A 23,599-nucleotide genomic window follows, 5' to 3' on the forward strand; every position below is an offset into this window, starting at 1 on the left:
GCAGTAACCCAGCTCCCGGGGAGAGGCGAGGGCAGTTGTCCCCTGCTTGTGACTTTGCCCTGTGGCACAGAAGAGCGCTGTCCTGGCAGCAAATGCTCATCAGGTTTTGCTCAGAAACAGGGATCTGGAAAGAAATACATGCCAAGAACCAGGACCCCGTACCGTCACGCGGTGAGTTGGAAATTGGGGCGTTTGTGTGGGCTGGATGACAGGAGCTGGGCAGAGGGGCCGGAGTGCCATCCCGGTACTGCCGCGGTGGCGGAAAGGCCTGAGGAAGGGAAGGGGAAGCATTGGGTTTCTTGCTTGAAACGGGACTTTTTTTTGCTGCATATGCGCAATTTATGGTGCAATAGTGTCCCCTAGTGCTTAGTTATTCCTGGAGCAGCTGCCTGTTGCCTGATGAGGTTTCTTCTTTTTTTTTTTTTTTTTTTTCTTTGACAGCGCAGATTCAGCTCCTCACCTGTAGCCTTGTCCCGTTTTCCCTGGTGTTGGTCACACTCAGTTGCCCCTGTGCCACCCCTGCCTGCATTGCATTTTTATTTTATAATCTTTGGGTCTTCCCTCTCTGCCTTCCTCTTTTTTTTTTTTTTTTGTTGGGGTTTTTTTTCCATGTTTTCTTCCTCATCCTGGAGGAATGCTCAGGCTGGGGAGGACCCAGCCACAGAATGGGGTCCAGCAGCACCCATCGGTCCCCATGGGGACCCCAGCCATGGCAGGGGCAGCGAGCAGGGTCCCTCCTCCTGCTCTGGCCTCCAACAGCACCATCCGCTGTGCCAAGCCAGCGCTGGGTTTGTGCTGCACGGCTGGCCCAGCGCAGAGCTCGGACCTGCAAAGCTTTCGCTGGAAGCTGGTGGTAAGTACAGCCCCTTGGCATCCCCTCATTGCGACCGAAGTCCCATCATTTTGGCCTTCATTTGTCTGCGAAGGTTATTTCAGGTTATTTCCGAGCCCTGGGCACAGCACTGAAATGGCGCTGCCTGTCTCCCACCCAAAGCAAACAAGCTGCTGGCTGCCTCCGCACGCCCCAGTGCTGGCCCAGCACCGCCAGCCCAGCTGGCCGCATCCCAGCGCAGGAGGAGGAGGGCTCGCCACGCAGCTGTCGGTGTTGACAGGCTGTGCCTTGTGCTAACCTTTCGCTTATGCACTGCCTGATTTGGGAAACTGTAATAATTCAGCGGGTAAGCGAGGCAGCGGTGGTTATACGTGTTCTGCAGCATCGCTTCTGCTTGCTCAAAGGTGGGAAAATAACTGGTGCACCATGAAGGCTCCCAGCCAGCTGCCTTGTTGTTCTCACTGGTGCTTGCTGTGCGCACGCTGTCAGCCCTAAGTGCTCAAAAACCTTGAAGCAAACCTTCCAAATCATCATTCAGCACTGTTTTTCTTTGCTGTTCAGGGCCTGTGCCTGTAGGGTGCAAGCAGGTAACGTCTTCAGGCTTCGCTCTGCAAGCTCCACAACTAGAAAGACACTTTTTCCCCAAAGAAAGCAGGAGTGAAAACTTCTGCTCTAGACTTTTGATTTTAGCCAGCGTAAGTCAAGCCACTAAGAAAGTCTGCTTGGGGCTAGCATGTGTGCATTGCAACCTTTTTAAATTACATGTGGGGCTTGGGCAGTGTGGAAAGCGTATTCTATATGCTGAAATATAAGCTGATTAATTGTATATTTACTGTAAAAAATAAGTGCATTAACCTACTTTTCTCACTGTTGGGTTTTACAACTGCGGAGTTGCTGGATGCAGTGTTCAGGGCTTGATGCCCCACCAGGCAGAAAACAAGCAATGCTGCAAGTGAGGTGGTGCTCACTCCCCCTGCCAGGGCGGAGGGGCGAAAAAGGGCCCATCTCAGCTGAAGCATGTAGCAGTACATACAGCCTGCAGGTGTGAGCGTAAGCAAGGGCTGAGGCTGCGAGGAGGCACACATTCCTTATTCTCCTGTCGTAGTTTCAGCATGCAAACCATGTATCATAGATCTTGTGGGTTCTGGTTTTGAAAAAATGGGGAGACTGGGGGGGTCTTCCCAGCAGGTTGAATAGGCACCACCAGCTTCTTAGACCAGGAAGTAGAACAAAGTGTTTAAATACAAGAGAGGAAAATCTGCATCGTGTTGATCGAGGCAGTAATCTTTTTCTGGCTGGGGGATTACAGCGCAGCAGCCAACGTTGATTCCTTAATGGGAAGATGGGGCAGAGAGTTTCCCTTAACAAAACAAATCCTGGTCCAGCAGATGCCCAGGATACAGTGCCTCCCACATGGACAAAAACCTCTCCCCTTTACCTCTGGAGGATGGGTTTCAGGATAAACTTCTGTGCAAGCGAAGAGAACCATATGGGCGCTGTTTTGTCTTCATAGCAGGCTAAAATGTGTTTTTCTTTGTGCTTATTCTCAGAGAGGGTCCAAAGCAGCCACCTGCTGCCAGAAGCTAACCACAAACTAGATTTCTGTTTGCAAAAATAAAACAATCTTTCTGTTTCCAAGAGAACAGTACAAACCTTGGTTTCCAATAAATCCTGGCCTTGACCGCTCTGCACTCCTTTTCAGCAGCTGCCGGGTGCAGGCGTCCCCTCCGGCGTGCGCATCCAGCCCACCTGCCTTCCCTCCCCGCGCTGCTGCTGGCTGCTGGGCAGGCGTTTTCAAGCAGGACTCTCTCTTGCTCTCAGCTTTTCTTAACGTTCTTCTTCAGCTGCTGTACAATCATCTGACCCTGACTGCAGGTGGAAGGGCATTTTCTGCTTTCTCTTAGGCTGTGTGTCCCCAAACCCAATCAGCCCAAATTGCTGGTTGCTTCTGGAAATGTTAAGTTTTGGCAAGGGGGTTTCTCCTCCCTTGCAGGTATATGCTTGAATATGTTACAAATCACATGAGATGAAGCCATATTTCTAATACTCAGTGGCATGTCTGTCTACAAGCCTTCAGTGGTCTTTTTTTTTTTTTCCTCAGGCTGTAAAAATATTTCCTTTTTTTACACTTGTGTAAAAAGTTGTCATTGGGGCTTTTTAGCTCCACATGATTTTTGGCTGCTGTGGGGCCAAATTCCAATGCCACAGGCTGTGTAGTTCAGAAACTACATGTAGGATGTAACCACCCTTATTCTATAGGAAGTGTCTTCATAAAAAAATGCTTGCAGGATGTGAGAAGCAAGCAACCCCTCAGTTTAACAAGCAATAAACTGCAAGCACTGGCAATAAAGAGAGAGTTACTGCTCTGAGCAAGGTGCTTTCTGCCCCTGCTATCTATAGGAGCCTGGGCACATATTTGGGGGCTGGAGGAGCTCAGTGCAAGGGCTTGGTGCAATCCAGGGGCAGCTCCCACTGCCTGAACCCCCCCGCCAGCTGCAATAGGTGTCTGGGCACCGACAGGCTGCAGGTTCCTTAGGAGGAGGTAATTCTCACACTGAATTCTAATTTAGCACTTCTTTTTTTTTTTTTCTTTTTTCCCCATTCCTACTGTGGTCTGACATTAAAAGAGGGACTTCTTCCATATGGCAGGGGGGAGAATACTGGGCTCTTTATCCTTCGTGTATGGCAGCGGAGGGTATGACCTGATTAGTAGGGGAAAAAATAAGCAGCAAATGCAAAGCAAGGTACATCAGATTTTAAAATACCATCGATGTAAGCCATAAAATGTCTTACAGACACCACTGAAAGCAAACCCGAGGGATGAAGAGCATAGACTCAGGGTTACAAATCCATCTCCCAGCACATGGGTTGGCAAGATTGGGAACTCAACCCTACTTCTCCCAAACTATTTAATTTCAGCTCTGTGAGTGGCCACATGTGCAAACAAATATTTGGAGTATTTGCAAACTTCACTTGAGGGTGAAATGTGCCCGTTTCTCTCCTGTCAGTGCAGCTTCTTACGCTTCAGAGGAAGCCTGGCTGCTCTCAGAGCAAAGCAGGGACTCTTTGTTAGTTCAATAAATATATTCCAGATGGATATTCACCAGGTTGGAAGGGGGGGTAAAGGGGAAGAGGTAGCAAACACATCCTATTTTGGTCATTAATAAAAACTTAACTTCCAGGAACGTTGCTACATGTCTCTGCTAGGGATGCTGAAGACTAAACAGAGTTTGGTTTTGGTTTAGCCCATTGAAATCCCTTTATTTGCAAGGCGTGCGTCTCTGTGATGCTCTGCTTAACTTCAACAAAGCTCCACACAGCCCCCATGAACCCCCTCAGATAACGCCTTGCGGGATCAAGGGCAAAAGACACAGCATTGCCCTGCGTGACCATTTTGGGAATCGCTTTCAGCACAAGACAGGAGGTTTCTGCAGCTACTTTGTCTAGCAAGCCTGTGCCAGGGGCGCTGCAAAGGGCTGACTTCAGGGCAGCTCACTTTTTGCGAGCAGTTATTGCAAAAGGCAAGCGTGTGGCCTGACGGCTGCAGAACTGCATCTATCCCAGGAGGCAGCCGAGGCTTATTTCCCTGCTGAGTAACCATCTGAAAGGAGACAGCCCCTACTCTCTGCCCTTTTCTCCTTCCATATTACTCACGGCAGGAAGCATGCTGGCGTGATGAGGACACAGTGCTTACGTGAGTGAGGGCTGAAAAATGCTACAGTGCCCTTTCACCACTACTTTTCAAGGAAAATGGAATGAGAAGTTCCCCACAATTGGCCTTGAGCCTCTGCCTCCTGTCAGCAGCATCTCCTCCCACATGCCTCATCCCTTCTTGTCCTTCATCACCCTGACTTACTATGCCAAAGGTTCACAGGACTTTGGAGCTGGTGCCTGTTCCCCTTGTGCTTTTCTGGGTGCTCAGGTGGGAAGACCATTGCTGTAGCTCCTCTGCAAACCTAAAGCAACAGCCTCACCCTGGGCAGAAAAGCTCGTGGTCCCCAGCTCCAGGCTGACCCAGCACCCTGCTCCCTACCTGGGCAACAATGACCAGCGAGGCTCCGTGTGCGTGGTCCAGCCCCCGTGATGTGGTGGCCCAGAAGACCTGCCCCAGAGGAGATCCACAAGCCCTGCACAAGGTCTGCTCGGTCCCACGTGGTGTGGGACTTGAGGCAGGCAGCAGTTTTGTGCTGAATTCAGGTGGATTTTGTGCTTCGGGATGTGGCGCCATGACTCCAGTCAGGGTTAATCATATCCTGTGGTAGGAAAAACAGGCCTCGGGGATGTGAACTAATAAAACAGGCACTGAGAAATGATTGCCAAAGCCCTGGGGACAGCTCTGCACATCCTGAGCTCCTGGGTACTTTTATCCTGTGATCTACCAGGAGCCTGTTTAAATCTGAATTGTGCTGCTGATACCGAGCTGAGGTGGAGTTTGCTTTCACTGCAGTTAAAACCAAACCTGATCATTGCAATCTGGGGTTGTTCTGAAGGTTGACACATGTCCCTGGCGCACCTGTGTGGGCTCCGCGTTGCCACCGGTCCATAGCCAAGGCTGCTGTAGCAGGTCAGTGTTGGGCAGGAGAATCAACAGCCATAGAAAGTGGCACCAATGATTCAGTCGTGGTCCACCCAAATTAAATTTCTCCCATGGCGGGAAGTTCTTCCGGTGAAATAACCCCAGCAATTTGCAGACATTCAGTATGACACTGATTCCACATAACTACAAAGGCACTGAGCTCATCAGCCTCCACAGCTTCCAGCGAGGGGTGCCTGAGCCCACGGCTTCCTCCACAGCCACTGACCTGCAGAACTGTCATGTATTTTTATTTGCCCACTCATTTCTACTCGATGTTCCTCTAAAACAACTGTGCTCCAGCAAGGAGTGCTGCAGTAAGAGATACAGCTTACACTTCACGCTCACGGAGGGCACGTTTCATGGCAAAATGACTCTTCTTAGTTGGGAGTTGTGAGAATTCATTGATAGTTGCAAAGGAAAAAAAGTAGAAATACAGGGTATTCAAGCTAGAACTTCCACTGTGATAGTCCTCCTGCGTCAAGGCAGACAGAAAGGAACAAAACACCGTAGCTGTGGCCACACCGTCTACAAGGAGCCTCTCAGCTTTGGTTCAGGTATCATCTCGCCTGCTTTGTCTAACCAAAGGATTCCTTGGGCAGCAAACTGTTCAACCCCTCCTCCACCCCACTCCCACCAAAAAAATGAAGAATAGTGATAATGGAAAGTTAAAGTTGTGAATTACTCAAGAATTCAGAGCAGAGAAGCCCAACAGATGACGTTTCAATCCCAAATTTAATGGAATTACACAAAAAATATGAAATGCTTCAACCCCTGCTTTCCCTAGAAAATGGAAATCTTTACCGACGACCAGCTCTTTATCCAAATGACAGAGATTATGTCCCACAAACCATCCGGGCTGCACTCTCCCGGGGCTGTTGGGAGAGAGAGAAGATATGGGGCTGTTTGGGAAAACAGTAAATTGGGGGATTTGTTTCTTTCTTTTTATGTTATACTTCAGGGGCTTTTCTTTAAGTTCAGTGCAGAAACACTGCAGGACAGCGTCACCTTTACTATCCCAGCTTGTGTAAACACCACTTGGGCTCCTTTTGGATGAAGGGATCTGCATGTAAAAACTCGTGGCTTTTATGATTGTTTTTGCCATATTCTATATATAAATACGAACCCACTTATTCAAGGGCAGCGGTGGAAATGCAGCTACACGGTACGTGAACAGCAGCCCCCCATGTTGGCAAGACACTTTCTCCCCCTCTCTCAAAGACGTTAGGGGCCAGGGTCCGTTAGCAGGTTCACCCAGAGAGGCATCCCAGCCTTTTGTCCATCAGAAGGAGGATTTTAAAGCCTCAGCCACATACCCTTTAATAAGACAAGGGATTAGCAAGCCTCGTTGAGTGACACTGTGACAAAAGGCCAGCCTCGTGCATGTTTCACCCCTGCTCACGTGCCCCGCGCCGCGGGAGGACATGCTGCTGCACCCACGGCCTGGGGGGGAGAAGCTGAAGTGGCTGCAAAGAGGGGAAGTGCAAGGCATATTGCTTCATTTTTTTAATGAAACAAGAATCCTGCAGTTCTCTCAAATATGTGCTCTGTGGTTTTGTTTTTCGAGAAATGGCAGGAATAGATACTGAGGACACATGTGTAGGTGGGGGAGGGACGCGGGTTCCTGCTTGCAGGTGGCCCTCCTGGGGTGACTGCCCGCAGTAGCTCATTCACAGGTACAAATAGTGCGTTTTTGGAGGCTTTCCCTCGGCTCCACTTGAAATGCTGAGGATGAACAAGACCAAAGAAGGTCATTGCAAATTTTTGATGGCTAACACTATGGTAGTTCAGGCTGTGCCATGACACAGTGCTACGGAGAATCTGCTCTCACATCTCCTCCCCAACGCATCTTGCAGTGTGTGATGCTGCTTTACCCACCATCAAGTTGTAAGTGGGATGCAAAGCGAAACTTTTCAGTTTGCTGGGTTTAATGGAGACTGCGCTTTGCACCAGCCATGACATGGGACCTCTGTAGCTGCGTGATGGCCAGGGCGATGTTCATCTGCAGGGTCTGGCTGACTTGCCCCTCGCTATAGCAGAGGAGCACTTGGCTCAGAGGTCTCAAATCGGCCCCTGGCACACAGCAGCTTCTCACCCCTCTCCTGCAGCTCTAACAGAATGCTGTCCTCCATTGTTGCCGCACTTACGATGACAACGAGAGGGCTGGAGCCCCTCTGCTGTCCCGGTGGGCTGGGGTGGGGGCTGCTCCGCCTGGGGAAGGGAAGGCTCCGGGGAGACCTTCTGGCACCTTCCAGTACCTCAAGGGGCCGACAAGAAAGCTGGGGAGGGGCTTTGTACGGGGGGGTGCAGTGACAGGGCGGGGGGGAATGGCTCTAAGCTGACCGAGGGCAGACTTAGGGCAGATACTGGGAAGAAATTCTTCCCCGTGAGGGCGGCGCTGGCAGAGGCTGCCCAGAGCAGCTGTGGGTGCCCCGTCCCTGGGGGTGCTCAGGGCCAGGCTGGACGGGGCTGGGGGCAACCTGGGCTGGTGGGAGGTGTCCCTGCCCAGGGCAGGGGGTTGGGGCTCGGGGGGCTGTCAGCTCCCTCCCAACCCAAACCATTTGATGGATGTATGATTATCTTGCCCGCATTATCACAGCAACAGAGTAACCCCTAACAACCCCCAGCTCCTAGCTTCCCTGTTAAGCAAGGAGTGACTGTTATTCCCAGCCTGTAAATTAAGAAGTGAGGCAGTGACCAATGCCGGAGCACCAGACCACTCGCAGCTGTGTTTTGCCTGCTGAAATGTGCATCCTGAGCTCACCCTCCACAAGACCGCGGTGGTGACCAGCAGCATCACCCAGCCAGGCTCCAGGCACGAAGGCAGCTTCAGGCCATGCCCGCAGCAACGTAACGGCTCTGTGTGCAGCTTACACCTCGCCTTCCTGGTTTTCTGGCAGATGATCGGGAAATTCACTGCTGGAGTGTCAGAGACAAGCCCCACGGCGATCCCCATGGGTCACCTCAGCTGGCAGCTGCTCGGGGCCTCACTCTCAGCCTCCGGAGCCACCAGCCCCCTCTCCAGAGCACGGCACTTGCAGGGAACACGGCAAAGCTCCACGTTCCTGCCGAGGAGCTTTCAGGAAGGCTGTGTAAAACCCCCCCTCTTCCAGCAGTCTCCATTGCAAGGCACTCACAATAGCTGCAGCAGGGAAGGCAGTGCAGATTTTTTTTTTCCATAGCAAAAGATGGGGAAGGTGGGAAGAAGCCAATTTTTTTTTTCCTGCTTTCTCATGCACAAAAGGGTCCTTATTCATTTTAATAGCAGGTTCTCTCACAGCAGTCTGCTCTGTCAGCCAGACAGCGGAGAAAGACTCCTTATGCAGCTACCTCACGCAGAATATTGCCTCTCAGACCTTCTCATCTGCTCTCTGAGGATGGGAAACTAGATCCATGACAATCTCAAAATGGAGAGCATTAGCCCTGAACAAATACGTAGATTGCAATAATGGATACAATATGGAGGTTTCCTCGAGGAGCCAATATTTGTATTCTTCACAGCTGCAACTTTTTCTTTTTCTGGTGTTTTTTTTTTCTTTTTAGCCTGAAGTGCTCCCAAATGCTTCATGCCATGTGGCTGCTTCTTATTTGCATCAAAGACCTGATTCATCGCTGCTCTGCATTTTGATAGATTATGTATGCTCCTACAAAGCAGATATAAAATGCTCATCGGAGAGTATGGTGAGCCTCTTCGGCAGTGGTGCGGACACCGATCCGACACGAAGGAGACAGTGCTGCAGCCCTGACGTGTCTGCAGAGTGCTGTGGCTGGAAGAGGAACCCCCAACACAGAGCAGGGCCCCCCAGGCCTCCATCAAGTGAAAAAAAAGGAGAAAAAAAAAACAACAACCAAAACTGGGAATGGAAACAATAATGAGGAATGGGGTTATTGTAGGAGAGAGCAAGTAAAAGAGGTTGTTTCGGGACAGTGAAGAAAATGCCAGATAGGAAAGAAATAGTGCTCTGAAGAAAGACAATGGAGAAATAGAGTGAAACAATTGAAAACCCATGTTAAAACAGAGCAGGGAGATTGCTGATCACAGGCAAGCCACTTTTCATGAAGGTGCTGCAGCTTTGTTCGCTTCCACCACGTGCAACACGGGGGATGCAAATAAAACACCTTGTGTACATAGTTAAGTTGAAACTTCAGTGCTAATGTGATGCCACAAAGGAGATGGTTTTTCACTCCCTAAATGTGAAGGGGCGAGGGGGGGGGGGGAGTTAGGAAATGGGCAGCAGCCAGAAAAATAAGGAACCTGCATCACCTGATGAAAGGTAGGAAACCTGCACCACACACAGAAAGAAAGGAAAACAACGCAAACAAAGGGGAGAGCATCACATTACACTTGACATGAAAATATGATTGCATCAGGCCTTTATTGCTGATGGTTCACCTGCAGCTCATCCAGTTAAAAAAGAGATCAGCATTTCAACAGCTAAAGTCTCAGCCTTTTGTCTGATGGAAAAAATCCATTCCAAATGTGGAAATTTCAATACAGACTATAATTTTGTTACAATTCAGATTTATTCTGCTTGCTTTCTTTCCTTTTTGTCCTTCCCCTCCTCTCTGTTCTTCAGCAATTGGCTCTGATGCTTGGTTCTTGCTCCCCAAAGACCCTCCGCAGCTAAGTTTCATGCAGCAGGAAACAAGCCCCTGCCCTGCCTAGCCCAGGGAGCCAACCCACTCCGTCCAGACCCTCCATCTCTGGGATATAAACACATGACCCAGGTGCTTCAGCATCTTGCAAATTTTATCTTTGCACAAAGCAACAGTAAAGAATGGCAATGATGTTTTTTTAAACATTTTCAGTCTGGTTTATAAGAGCTAGTGGTGAACTCATTTTGGCTTTCTCCTTTCCTTGCCAGAACGAGGACAAGCAGCCCCCAGCTCTAACATGTTTAAATTACAGCTGTTTTGAGCATTTCTGAGGATCCAGCTGCTTGGATTACTTTGAACTATGACTACATTCATGTCAGGCCAGGCAAGCAGACCTGACTTAGCTCCACTGGCACTGCCACCAGGGCAGCTGAAGAACCGCCTGTGTATTTACCCTGGGAGCAGCGACTGCTGCAGCAACTCGGAGCCTGAGCCTTCCCACCGCTGAAAGATCCAATGCATCCCCCGTGTGCCCTGGGGATGCCATAACGCTGGGGAGCGAGGCTGGGATGGGCTCCCTCCTGCAAGGAGAAGCTGTTTTCAAGGAGATTGTGATTTCCTTCAGCTGTAAGCTCTGCTCTGAGCACAAGGTATGGTGCCATGTTGCATGTGCTTCCCCCGGCATTTGCTTGGGCCTGCCTCTTCCCAGCGCTGTGTTGCGCTGTTTGGTTTGGAGGGGGGGGGTGTTTGCTTCTTGGCTTGGGGGAAGAGTTATAAATTTATGGGTGAACACAGCTAGTGTTTGAATTGGGATATGTGACTCCTATCTGGACTTTTGCTGAATAATTTGAGGAGGAACCAAGCAGAAAGAGCTTGCAGAAGGTGGTAAAGGGAGAGACCGGGCGGGTGTCCCACGGCCATCTCCTCCCATGGTGGTGTTGCAGAAGAGCAGCAGCTCCAGGCTGGGTCTGAGAGAAGCAAGCACTGGCTTCCCAGCTCCAGGCTTTCAGGCGAGGAAAGTGTTGGTGCTGGGGCAGTGCTCGAGTAAAGGAGAGCTGGAGGGTGCCATGTTCTCCATGGCCAGAACACCAAGCAGCCCCTGCGTTTGCAATGCTTCTCCAAGGCTCTTCAGAGCCATCAGACCCAGTTGCTACGAGTCCTCTGACAACCAGCACTTTCCCACTGGACTCCGGTGGCTCAGCAAAGAGCAGATGTCGATGTGTTAATTACAGGGGACGAGTTCAGCAAGGAGTCAGAGCTGCTGCTAAATATAAGCAGCCAGTCATTCAGATGAAGACGCCAGGCAGCCAAACACTCCTGACTCTCGCAAACTAACAGGCACCTTCAGCCTCCAGGGATCCTCCTGGCTCTGAAGAGGCCCCTCCAGCCACTTTTCCCCCTCATTTCAGAAGCAGCCAGAGTGCAATTAGTTTGCCACGGCTGGTCGGCAGCCTGTGTCAAGCTCCAGAGGAGTTGCACTGCATTTCAGTGCTCCCTGGCATCCTCTGTCATTATTTACAGGCATCTGCTGGCAGCGAGTAAGGTGGAAGCTCCAGCCATCCCTGCTCCCAGCATTACAGCAGCTTGGGAGGTGATGAGGGCGAGCTCAGATTTTTCTCCTTGCTCACAGAGAAGTCAGCAATGGGGCTGCAGCGAAAAGCCAGGGTTTAATTCGCTTTTTCTAATGTGTTCCAATGAACTCAGTCGAACCTGAAGAGTGGGGCAAATGAAGGTGTGGGTGCAGCTGTAGGTCAGGACACGCAGTCTTTGTACACCGACTGTGCCGTGTAGTAAGTGAGAGAATCGTAAAACAGATGTTCTGTGGCAAGTGTAAATTACCCAGGCACTGAACTTCATCCCTTGCCACTTACAACAGCCATAAACGCAAGGTATGTTTACTGTGGGTTGCGAAGGGCTTTTGTTTTGCAACTTCATCATTACTTTGTACCAACAGCATTGCGGATCCAGTGATGGTATTCAGTGAGTTCATGTGGGGTTTCATGTGAGAACTTCTCTGCAAGGAGTTTCTGGTCCGGACTGGTGGGTCCACAGCAGGGTTCTAGGTCCTGCTGGGAGAAGGAAGTGCAGATAGCGAAACACAATGCCCACCTGCATCTCCATCACCTGCCAAACTTTGCTGATCCATTCCGGCCTGTCCATACTGGTGCCAAGAATCTGTTCTTTCTTCTTAAGACATCTCTCTTTTTTTCCCCACTGTAAGATACCACCGCTCCAGTTGTGCCAGGAATGCAAACCACTGTGCCCACTGAGAGGGCAGAAAGCACTATTAATGTTACTGGACTCCAAAGAAAATCACCAAACTTGCTTAAATTTCTTCACTTGAAATGGCATTACTTTTTAACAACCTAGTGGACAAAACCACACAGAGCATGGAGCAGAATGCTGGTATAATCCAGTGCATCTGATGGTATCACCTATTTATTTAGATAAGTGTGGTTTAATGTTAAATGTAAATGTTGGTGGTGAGCTGCTTCTGGGGTTCAATGGCAAACAAAGAGCAAATTTTCTGGATTTGGGATGAATGTACCTGTACATGCAGAACAGCAGGCATGTTTCATACACCTACAAAAGAAACTCCCGCTCCTGATGCCCTACAGGCTTCTCCCATTGTGCTTCTTTCAAAACATACAACACAGAGTGCTGTTTTGCTCTTGATGGACCAGATCCTCAACTGGAGAAAACACTCCGAATTCCACTGGGGTGGATGGAGCAATGCCAATACATACTGGCGGAAAATCCGCTCCAGTATATGCTGTTTACTTTTGAGGATCTAAGCACATACACTTCCAACAAAGTGCTGTTTGATAGAAGTTTGTTTGCCAGGTTGCCTTGCCTCGGTCCCTCCTAAAGTGTACACAACAGTATTTTGTATATAATAAGAGAAAATGAAGTGAATGTGTTCCAAGACCTCATTCGCAGGTCCTAATGAATTCAAGAGATGGGAGGCTTTGCTAAACACTAGTTTAAATAACCATAATCATCATTATTATTGCCATGCAAGTATGGAAAAAAATGTTTTTATTATGGACTGGAACTAGAAATCCAGAGCAGATGCTAATCATCATAAGTGGGTTGTTGGTGTGTAGGGATTTTGTGCATCCAGGTATTTACTGTGTGCAGCTTGTAAGCAGCAGGTTTTTGTTACTCAAGCCTTTCAGCAACCTCCCCCACCCCTGTTCAGATTGGAATATGTTGTAATTTTGATATCCATCTTATCTGTCTTTTCACCCCTTTCTTGTTAAAGGAATTACATGTCTTTAATATTTTTGTTCCTCCTTCTTCCTCCTGCCCCCCCCCCCCTTTTTTTTTTGTTTGTTTTGGTTCATTAACTCACCTAGAGCAGTTGAATTAGCAAAGAAAAAAGTAGAGATTACAATTCAAAATTTTCTAATGGAAGAATGAGCATGGGTTTTGGCACTGCTTCTTGCCATTGTTTTGCTAAGACGGACTCTCCTTAACTCTCCTTTTCCATTTCAGAGACTGCCCTTCCTTTATAAGCCCAGATTTCTTCCCACTTGTGCTCTCTTCCCTCCCTCCTGACGCATTTCCCCTTCCCATGTTGGCTGTTTCTTTTCTCTTTCCTTTTCCTTACTCCAAATGTTCTCTGATCTTATATTCTGCTATTTTTAATTCCTTCTTCCCAGGCCTGGATCTACCCTCGACTGGTATCACTGGTGTGTGTGCCTCTCTACCCTCTTCCTCCCCAGACTGAAAGGGCAGTCTGGGCAATCATTTCCTCAAAATCCAACTTCTAATCCGGCGACTCAAGATGAGCATTGCTGGCTTTTGTGTGTGGAACCCTGTATCACCGCTGGCCTTGTACACTCCTTATGGCTCTCCAGGAATTTAAAAATATAGTTAAGGCTCCCCTCAGACTTGTTCCATGCTGTTCTGTAATTTCTGACCCATCTAATCAGGGCCTTCTTTCCAGGCAGTTTGGTCACAATGCTGCTTGTGCCAAATATTTCTTCTGTGCAGCCTTGCCATCTGGAACAGCCTGCCTGTGTGCCTTCAGCCTCCACCAGCTGGCTGTAAAACTTCCAGCTTCAGCTGAAAAATTTTTTTCCCTTACGGTCATGCCATAGCAATCTGAATGTAGGATGTAGGCAGCAAACATTCAGTCATTTATTTTCCGTGGTGTGGGGATAGTTCTCATACTTGAAGCAATTTCAGTTTTAAAGGAGCCCTGGAGCTTGTGGAATGTGGGCAGTTTTTAGATCTTTCATACTAAGCCTCACTAAAAACTAGCTACAACTCTGTAAACTTTTCTATCAGACATGATGTTTGCTAGAACTACCACTGAATACCTTGCTAGGATATAAAGTATATTTAGAATGGAAAATAACGGAGGAAAAAATTATTTAATGAAAGGCTGGAGAGAAAGGAAAAGGATTTTTCTAAGTGCTAGAATACTGCATTATTACCTACAAAGGAATTCTTGTAATAATCAAAGCTGGGAGGTCCAATAGCCTTCAGTGCAAAGAATGCTCAGCATTCACCCCCGAAGACCTTCTTTATTCTGGGTATCGGACACAGTGTGCTCATGACGGGGAATCAGACCTTCCTATATCACACAAGACCACTAGTCATAACTGTTAAGGTTTAACTGGAAATGGATAAATACTGAGCCTGCGAAGTCAAAATAGTCCTTGAATTGCTGCCTTCAACAGCAACATTCATTTAATGCAACGTATTTCAGATTTCCAAATCACATCCTGATGGGTCTCTTTCAGAGGATCTCCCAAAAATTAAGTACAAATATTTCACTTTAGAAATTAAATCCCCAGGGCACTAGATATGCTTTGCTGCAGATTAGTTAGAGCCTGTGGAGTTATAAGATTCCCGAGATGGAGTGCTGAAGATTCCAAGAATTCTCTCAAAGGTGAAATTATTAATGGCACAATAATGCAGAAAGCAGGTCTGCATGATGGTCTTGTCTTCTACCTTTTCTGAAGTGTTCACAAGCCTTAAATCTGAGCCAGAATTAGTTTCCTTTTGGAATTTTCAGTGAAATGAAGAGCCAAATATTATTGACAAAAGTATGGCATGACTCAAAACAGAGGAGAAGCTTATTTTTCCTCTGAATCCTTTTCTGAAGACTTCAATCTATTTCATAGGCATGAAGAAGCATTAATTTCCTACAACCATAATAAAACATGTCATGTGTTGACCCACACTATTCCACAGAGCAAAAGTGCTGCTGCTGCTTTTACCAGAATCAGGCCAGTAGTCACGTGTGCAGTAAAGCTTGTGGAAGGGGTAGAAAGAAGAGGAAATGTCAGTGCAGAGACCATGACAGACATTTTGCCGACTATCTTCTTAAGAGGAAAAGGTTTCTCCTGCCTTCTCCACCTGGAATTGGCCATGGATTCAGCTACCACATTTTCCTTTTCAGATCACAAACAACATTACAATGAGCTGTTCAGACAAAGAAGCTCTCGTATGTGTTCAGAAGCTTAAATAAATAGGGGTGACAACAGACATCAGAGAATGAAAAGGTAATGGGCTCCTTGCAAAAGCCATTGTTTAAAGCACCAGCAGTGTTATTCTGCATCAAATGTACATTTTCAGTGATGGTGAAGCATAATAATAGCACTTGCTTGCTTTCTCCCCAAAACAAATGTAAAATCCAAGAATATTGGTGGTCTTGTAATAGCTAGATGATCAAATGCAACAGAAAAGAAGAAAGCAACAATGCTACAGCAAGTGCCAAACACACAAAGACACAATCTGCGGATTATTTTATCTGTTCTTTCACTATTTGCTATCAATTTGCAGAGAATATATTCATTGCTTTATGGGCCAATATGAGTAAAATTAATTGTAAGGTTACACTGAGTGGTTTTGTGGCATTTATTTTACAAGGCAAGCTATTAGTTGCCTAGAAATTCAGCAGACCTGACCACCTCTGGCCTTCCTTAACACTGCTTGCTTATTTAAAAAGATGGATGGGAATTTATTTTAGTCCTGTTTAGCATAGGCTGTTCAGTATGTCAAATCAACCACTTCCACTAGTCCCCAGAGAGAAATTCTCTGACATAAAGGAACAAATTCTTCTCTTCATTGTAATATTTCCTATATTCATTAAAAATACATCTAAGATCAATCCAGGGGAAAACACATGGCCATTCATTTTAAAAGGTTAGTTTCTTTATATGCATATTATATAGCTTGCATATAAATGTAGAGTTTGCCCTTTTTCTTCTAAACTGCTGCAATCCACAGTTTATGCGGAGCTTGTGTAAGAGCACAGCTGTCACATTTATTTTGCATCCACACAGATGCTGACTTCCATGCTGTGCACAAAACACCGCTTAAATCACCGCTTCAAAAAAAAGTGCCTCAAACTTGCTTGAAACATGCTAACGGAGGCGTACCGGCACAAACTGTCCAGTGGAAATAAGCTGAAGGGTGCAACGTTTATTGCTGCGTTAATTGCCAGAGAAAATGGATGTGCCGGAGGGGCTCCTCGGCCCATGCTGTTTTTTCAGCCCCTGCCCTTGATCCTCTCTGGAGCAGGGCTCGGTGCCCCTGAGGGCTTGGCATCATGTCTGATGACATGATGGGAATGGAGCCCTGTGTCAAGGTACCCAACTCCTCATTTTGACAAGCCAGTAATGAAATCTTGCCTTCCTCTTCGCTCTTCCCACTTAAATCGCTAGCGTAACACCCCTCAGTTCTTACAGTCATTGGCATTAAAGCTTTTTATGTTAATACACGATATTAGAGTTCAGGCCTTTTGCCTTTGCATGTGCTGTGACCCATCTATCCCCCTGCGTTGCTGGGGGACAGGTAAAATGTGTAAATTGTGCAGAACATCATGCATTGGCCGGGGTTTGGGGGGACGGGGGCCAAGGCTGCAGCCCTCTGGCCAGAGCCGGGCACGGGCTCGGTGTCCTGGCCAGAGCCTGGGCAGCAGCTGTGGCAGTGCCATGGGGTGGCGTGACAGGCAGTGGTGACAGGCAGTGGCCCAGGCAGGGCATGGCCCGTCAGGTGCCACCACCTCCACCCACCGAGAGCCAGGGCCTGGCAGCGGCCGCAGGCCCCGAGACACCTCAGGGGACAAGGCCCAGGCCTCCCTCATGGCAGGATGGTGGGTGCTGGCCAGCCACACGCTCCGGCCACCGTCGCACCGTTGTCTCCACTTGGTGCCAGCTCTGCCATGAAGAGCTGCGTCCCCTCCCTCGCCCGCCAGGCACCCGCGGGCCACACTCCCACCCGGCCAGGGCCTTCCAGCCACCTGCGGGCTCCCCCGCCGCCCCCCCGCGCCTCTTTTCGCGGGACCGGGTGGTTGAAGACGAAGATCGGCCCGGCCTGTGGTTGGCGCGCCCGCCCGCCTCCGGCCGGCGGCGGCGGTAGCGCAGGCGCAGTGCCCGCATTCCATCATGGCGGAACGGACGGTTGGCGGTCGGCAGCGCCGGGCTTGAGGCAGGGGCTGCGGAGCCGCTCACGGTCAGTGCTGCCGCGGGGCCGCCGCCTGGGACAGGGCCGCTCCTCTGGGCTCCCTCCGCCCGCCGCTTCTTCCCCCCGGGCGGGCGGGAGAGGGCGGCGGAGCCGGGCCGGGGGAGAGCGGCGCTCCCCACCCAAGGCGCGGTGGGCAGTGCCAGGAGCTGGCGGTCGGCTCGCCCCGCCGGCGGCGGCGGGGAGCGGAGCGGAGCCCCGCGGTGTGGAGCGGGGCCCGGGGCCGGGGGGCAGGCGGCGGGGTGCCGGCCCGTCCGTGGCGGGAGGCGGCGGGGTGCGGTACGGCGGCCGGGGGCCGCCGTGTGGGACGGGGCCGGGGTGTGGGGCGGTTGAGGGGAGCACCGGCACCCCGGGATGTGGGGCGGGCGTGTGAGGCGGGTCCGGGGAGGCCGAGGGGGGAGGCAGGGCAGGGGGAGGGCTGCCCTACGGGGCGCGGGGGTCTGCCCAGGGGCAGCCGGGGGGTGCAGGGGCCGGGGGCCGTGCGGGGGGCAGCCCCTAACGGGACAGCCCCGGTGCGGCGGCAGCTGCCGGGCGGGGGGGAGCCGGGGGGCGGCGGGGCTGCGGCGGGCGGGGGTCCGGGCTGTGCTTCAGCCGCCCCGCATGGGGTTGATGCCAGCGAGCTCCCCCGACTCGCTCTTCCCTCCGCCCGTTCCCGCTCTCCCCAGCCCACAAATCCTCCGTCTCTCTTGACCCCTTCCTTTCCTTTTTCTCCTGTTTCTGTGGGTAGAGGGGGTTGAGATCCGAAGTCGGCTCCCCCCGCTCCAGCTTCCCCCTCGCCGCCTCCCCCCCCCCCCCCCCCCCCCCCCAGTTCTCCCTCCTCGGCAGCCGGAGCTGCTGCCTGCAAATGCCACGTAGCCTTCTAGTTGTTCCCCTTGGCCGATCAGCAGCTCCAGTACCAGACACCTCCCCCAGCTCCTCCTGGGGTCGGGGCAGGGGGAGGTCAGTCCTGTCATCCAGTGTTTGGGTGGTGACCATCCTTTACCCTCCCCCATTCTGCTTTGTCCCCCTCTGCCTTGGGGCAGCAGCAAGGTGGGGACCCTACTGTGACCGCTTTTCAGCGCAGTCCTATTTACTGCCTCTTACAAAAGGCTGTTGACTCCAGCAGCGTGCAGTTGCTGCCCTGCGGAGGGCTGGGGGACGGTCTCCAGGGATTCATGGCCCCCAGCCTCAGCGGCCCCTCTCCTACCTCTCATTTTAGGCGCTTTGTGTGCAGCACGTCGTGATAATCTTGGAAAACAGGGTAATAATGCGTTGCTGGCAGGTGTATCCACTTCCTTCAGCATCTCCCTCTCAGCTGGTTTCTGAGTTTTGTTTCTGTTTAGAACTTGTTGCTGAGACTTCTTATTGGAATGATGGAAATTTCCTGTAAAGCTCATTTATTTTTATAATTGAGGTTTTGATTTCTAGCTATTTTTTGAATATTTCATGTTTTTTCTGTCTCGTGGTAGCTGGGTATTTAACGTGGGCAGCCCTTCCTTGCTTTACCTGATGCCTAATTGTGAATATTGACACACAGGACTGCCACAGATAAGTTCCTCATTAACCTGGTATGCATATGCCTATGGTCTCTGATTCCTAATGTTCTTCTAATGTATTTATCTTTACAACACTTGGTTCAATAGGGAAATACTATCTCGGTCACAGATGGAAAGACTGAGACACCGAAATATTTATGGCCCAAGGTCACACAGGAAGTATGTGGTGAGGCAGGGAATTGAATCTAGATTTCCTGAGACTCAGATTAGCATTTTAACCAGGGAAGCATCCTCTCTGTGTTTTAAGCCAATAAATTGACCTTGGAGTTAATATCCAGCGTGGAAGAAAGTACTTTGTGTTTTGTTCGGTATCATTGTAAGAAGCAAACCCCCAGTTGCTTCTCACACTTCCATTCTTTCCCTTATGTAATTTGTGTGTGAAAAGGTGGTAAAATGGGAAAGATGTTGACTTTCTCAGGGCTCTTGGTGTGTGTGTGTGATCATGCACGTTGAAAAACAGCCAGCTATTATGCTGTCCTCTCTCTTAGGTCTTTCTACCTTACTGCGTTCCAAATCTCAGAAAGTTTTGGAATGCTGTTGTCTGGGAATAATTTGTTCTTAGCTAGGATCAAATAAATCTGATATTCTATAAAGCCGAGTCGAAAGCCATCTACTTTGTGTTCATTGGTATCCTGGATCTTAGTTTGTGATTCTTAATACAGCAGTCTGTGAATAAACAGCACTTGAATTGACTGTCTTAAAACCTCTCTTGGAGCAAGCTATTACAAGTTGTTCACTTGGTTGTAGGCTCAGTATTGTTGCAGCAAGTTTTTGAAAAACTTGGCCTTAACTGGAATTAAGCAGCACTTTGACAATGAAGTGGAATAATTTCAACTTCTTGGGCTTTGTATCTGCACAGATGCAGGCCATTTTCACTCTTATATTAGGACAGCCTATTTTTGTTTGTAAAATTTGGTAGTTAATTTTACTACAGTGTTTTTTGCTTGCCAATGGATTTGAGGAATTGGATGTTAGAAATGTTTAGAACAACAACTCCTGATGCATTCACCTTTAGAGAGAATAAAGATAACTTTGACCACACAAATGCGTTTCCTGCCACAACCTTTGATCACAAACTGCATCTTTCCTTGATGTACCGAAACCCGATTTGCAACAAAGTTGAATGTAAATGTTCTATATAACACTTTTAGCGGTCTTTTGTTTGGGTGGGTTTTGGAGGTTAGCATTTGCATGGTATTGACTGTGCGGGTTGTCACACCCATGCCAGCAATCTTTTCATCTGTTATGTTTATTTTTAGGAAAGGTTTTGCGAGTCCTTAAAAAATAAGATTTCCTATGTACTGTGCAAACAGTAAAAATTCCAGTGTTCTCCTCCCAAGAGAGTGTGCCTGGCCTTGGCAGATGCCCATTGGGAATGCAGTACATTTGAGCGGTACTATGTACGTGTTTGTAGACCCATTTGTACATCCATTATTGAAAAAGGTTTTGGAATCCCTTTGGGTGAATTTCAAGCAAATTAAAATGTATGTTTTGAGCTTGGAAGACTGAAACTGGCACTTTGATGACCTGCGGTTTCCCCCAATTTAGAAGACATCTTGTCAAACGGTAGAAGTAGACTTGTAACTTTTAAGAAAATATGCAACTTTGAAGGCATTCTTACCATATTCTGCATCAAAGTCATAGGCTGGTATGAAATATTGTAAGAATTTCTTCCCTAGTTACATATTTTCTTAATTTCCTGTCATTTCATTTAATCAGAGGAGAATTTTGAACTTCTGTCTGAAAGCAGATGAGAAAACCTCAATATAAGTAATGCTGCAGCAGTCAAGAGTCTTCAGACAAAAAAATTACATTTCTTGCTTCTAATTCTGCTGTGTCACAAAACAAATGGGTCTGAACTATCAGTATTTAAAAATGTGGTTGCTCACTGCTCTAGTTTCAAGGCTGGTGAACACCATAGAAGTAACCTTTTCATTTTTTTTTCACCTGTTTTTAGCAAGTTGTCATGAAGCTTACCAAGGTCAAAATGGTTAGTTTTCAGCTGTTATCTTTGCTGCAAGCCAGACCTTAACTGAAAAGTTTTGGATCCTTGAGTGAGGAGCACACACTGAACTCTTTATTGCATTCTTGAAGAGCTTATTGTAAAAGCAGCGATAATTTATTCTTTCAGTGATGCTAACACAATCCTTTCTGTGTATTGACCAGCAAAGACAGACCACTGGCTCAGAGCCCTTAGTCCGTTTCAATCTTAATGTAAATCTGCTATTGTTCCAAGTATCTTGATTGATGTGGAAAATGCCTCCGTTTGCTCAATATTCATTTTTCCAGCATTGGGGCCTGCTGCTTTATATTTCTTTGCCCATGTCTTATTAAAAGGTTCTAGGAGGAACATTGATTAGGCTGTGACTTCAGAAACATCTGTGACTTCAAGACAGTATCACCTTTCTGGTGAGAATAACAATGGATCTGCTGTGTTTGCTGGAGGAAGCTGTGAGCTTCTGCTGGCTGGCTCAGTGCAGAGCTCCCCAGCTTAGTCTATAAACTACCTCAATGAGCTTCAAGGCCAGCAATTTCTCGGTGTGTTTCAGCAAAACTGCAGAACATACCTGCCTCTGCCTTATCTTTAGAAAGACTGTATTGGGAATTGACCAATATTTGTAAAGACTTACTAAGTTTGGAGAGACAAGCCAGTATGATTTATAATCCTGAGTGTGCAAATAGTTTAGGAGCTGGAGTTCGGTACTAGATCTAGTAGCTTGAGAAATGTGATGATTTTTACGTTATTCAATATAACATCTTGAATGGCTTCAGTGACTACTGAAGCTCTTCATTGCCTTCTCATGGTGGAGCATCTTTAGTACAACAGTTTCTAGAATAAAGCTGTGCTTCCCCGTGTTAGTAAACTGTGACTGTACGTTCCAGATTGTACAATGTATGTCTTTTTTTGGGTACCCTATCAGAGGATAACTATGTGCCTGATAGTTTAAATTTGAATAAATTCACATGCTTTTTGGAAATGGATATTTTTTTCATCACTATTGCCATACAGAGGAATACAGCAGTGAGTAGTTAACTATGTGAATACACTTAATATCCATAGAATGCGCTTCATATGGGAACCATCTTCGTAGTGTTCAAGTTACCTTTCACTAATTAGATCCTAGCTTAAGTGATGGAGTGTCTTTGGCTAGTACAACATGAAATGGCAGGTTCTGCATTCTGTACATAGTGAATGAATGCAGGAGGGCTGCATAAGGTTTTCTGGTTCTTTCCTGGTGGAGTCTTCCTTGAGTTTCATTTGCTGATTCTAGTGGAGTTAATCGCTGGCGGTTCTCTGCTGTCTCTCGCCGTTTTATTGGATATAGATTGTTTTCTGTACCTTTTCTTCTTAAGACTTCGTGCTTGCCAAGTCACTGAAAAGAAAATTACCGTATCTTTTTTCTTGTCTGCAGAAAGAAGACTGAGGGCCAGTACAGCACGTTGTTCATACTGCAGCAGGTACTGACGGTGTAACATTTATCAACAGGAGCAAATTCACATCAGGAGAGTGTCAACGGTAATTAAACATAATTTAGTATTCTAGATTTTATGAAGCATTTTTTACTTGTTAAGTCTCTAAGTAACACTTCAAGGTAAAATAATATAAAAGTATTTGACAGACTTCTAAACTTAGGACTCTTTCTTCTTTGGGAACGAATCTTTGGATCATTTATTATCGGATGGAAAAAGTGAATTAGAGAAGGAAGAACTGATAGAGTTTTTGAGGTAAGAGGTTCAGTATTTCCATATAAACATTATTGGTTTTGTAAGGTAGCAACCTTATCTCTATTTTCACATTACTTGCTCTCTGTCTTTCCCCCCCTACTCCCTTAGCTGGAAGTTTTGTCTTAAACTTGCATAATTGGCCTTGGATAAAGAGAGTAAATTCTGGTTTTAGGAAAGTGCATTTCCTGTAGAGAAAACAGTGCAAGTGGGTGGTAGCATACCGATAAGTGACTGACTAGGTGGCCTTACTCAGATATATTGTTTTTAGTTGGAGCTCATGGAATTGATCAGGTCATGGAACTGACCCGATGGAAAAGCGGAAAGAAATCTGTCAGAAAATTGCCATGGTACAGCACTTGTGAGAACAAGAAATATCCAACTTTCTTTCCTTTTTTTAAAGGAAGATTCCTGTGAATTATCTTGTGATGTACAATACTGTAAGAGTTACGAAACCACGGGAATTGCATTCTTAAAAACAAAGTAGCCAAAATTAAAGACAAATTTTAGAAGCTGTTGCTAGAACAATGTGTTTTACATGGCAGGGGAATAAGCAGGTGCAGTGTAAAGTATTTGTGAATCAGAAATCACCTTTTTGATGTAAAAAGACAAAGCAGTTCTCATTTTTTTTGAAGAGTTGACGTGTGTCCTGAAGACTGTCACCAAGCATTTTCTAAAAAAGAACATTTAGGTATAGAACCACCCGCTGCATTGGTGGAGGCCTGGTCTTTCCAGTTCATGTATTTGAATTCATGTTTCACAATCTATCTGTGGATTAGAAGAGTGCAATTGTTAATATTGCTCAAAACGTGTATCTGTTGATACTATGCAGCTGTTGTATAATCACTAATTAACCCT

At 47.8% G+C, this 23,599-nt stretch overlaps 1 protein-coding gene across 5 annotated transcripts in view; it reads left to right on the forward strand.

The window, feature by feature from the left end:
- Positions 1–23,599, forward strand: part of LOC101916786 (fibronectin type-III domain-containing protein 3a-like) — a 232,835-nt gene that overhangs the window by 166,419 nt on the left and 42,817 nt on the right. For 3 of the 5 annotated variants that reach the window (XM_055817763.1, XM_055817767.1, XM_055817764.1), the window contains exons 1-2: positions 17,327–17,474; positions 22,432–22,535. The gene's annotated coding sequence lies outside the window, so the exon portion shown is untranslated. Of the gene's footprint in view, positions 1–17,326; positions 17,475–22,431; positions 22,536–23,599 lie in introns of those variants that run through there. The other 2 variants (XM_055817765.1, XM_055817766.1) reach the window with 1 other exon arrangement.

Source organism: Falco peregrinus, chromosome 13 (assembly GCF_023634155.1).
Source record: "Falco peregrinus isolate bFalPer1 chromosome 13, bFalPer1.pri, whole genome shotgun sequence".
In the NCBI taxonomy this organism is placed as follows: domain Eukaryota; kingdom Metazoa; phylum Chordata; class Aves; order Falconiformes; family Falconidae; genus Falco; species Falco peregrinus.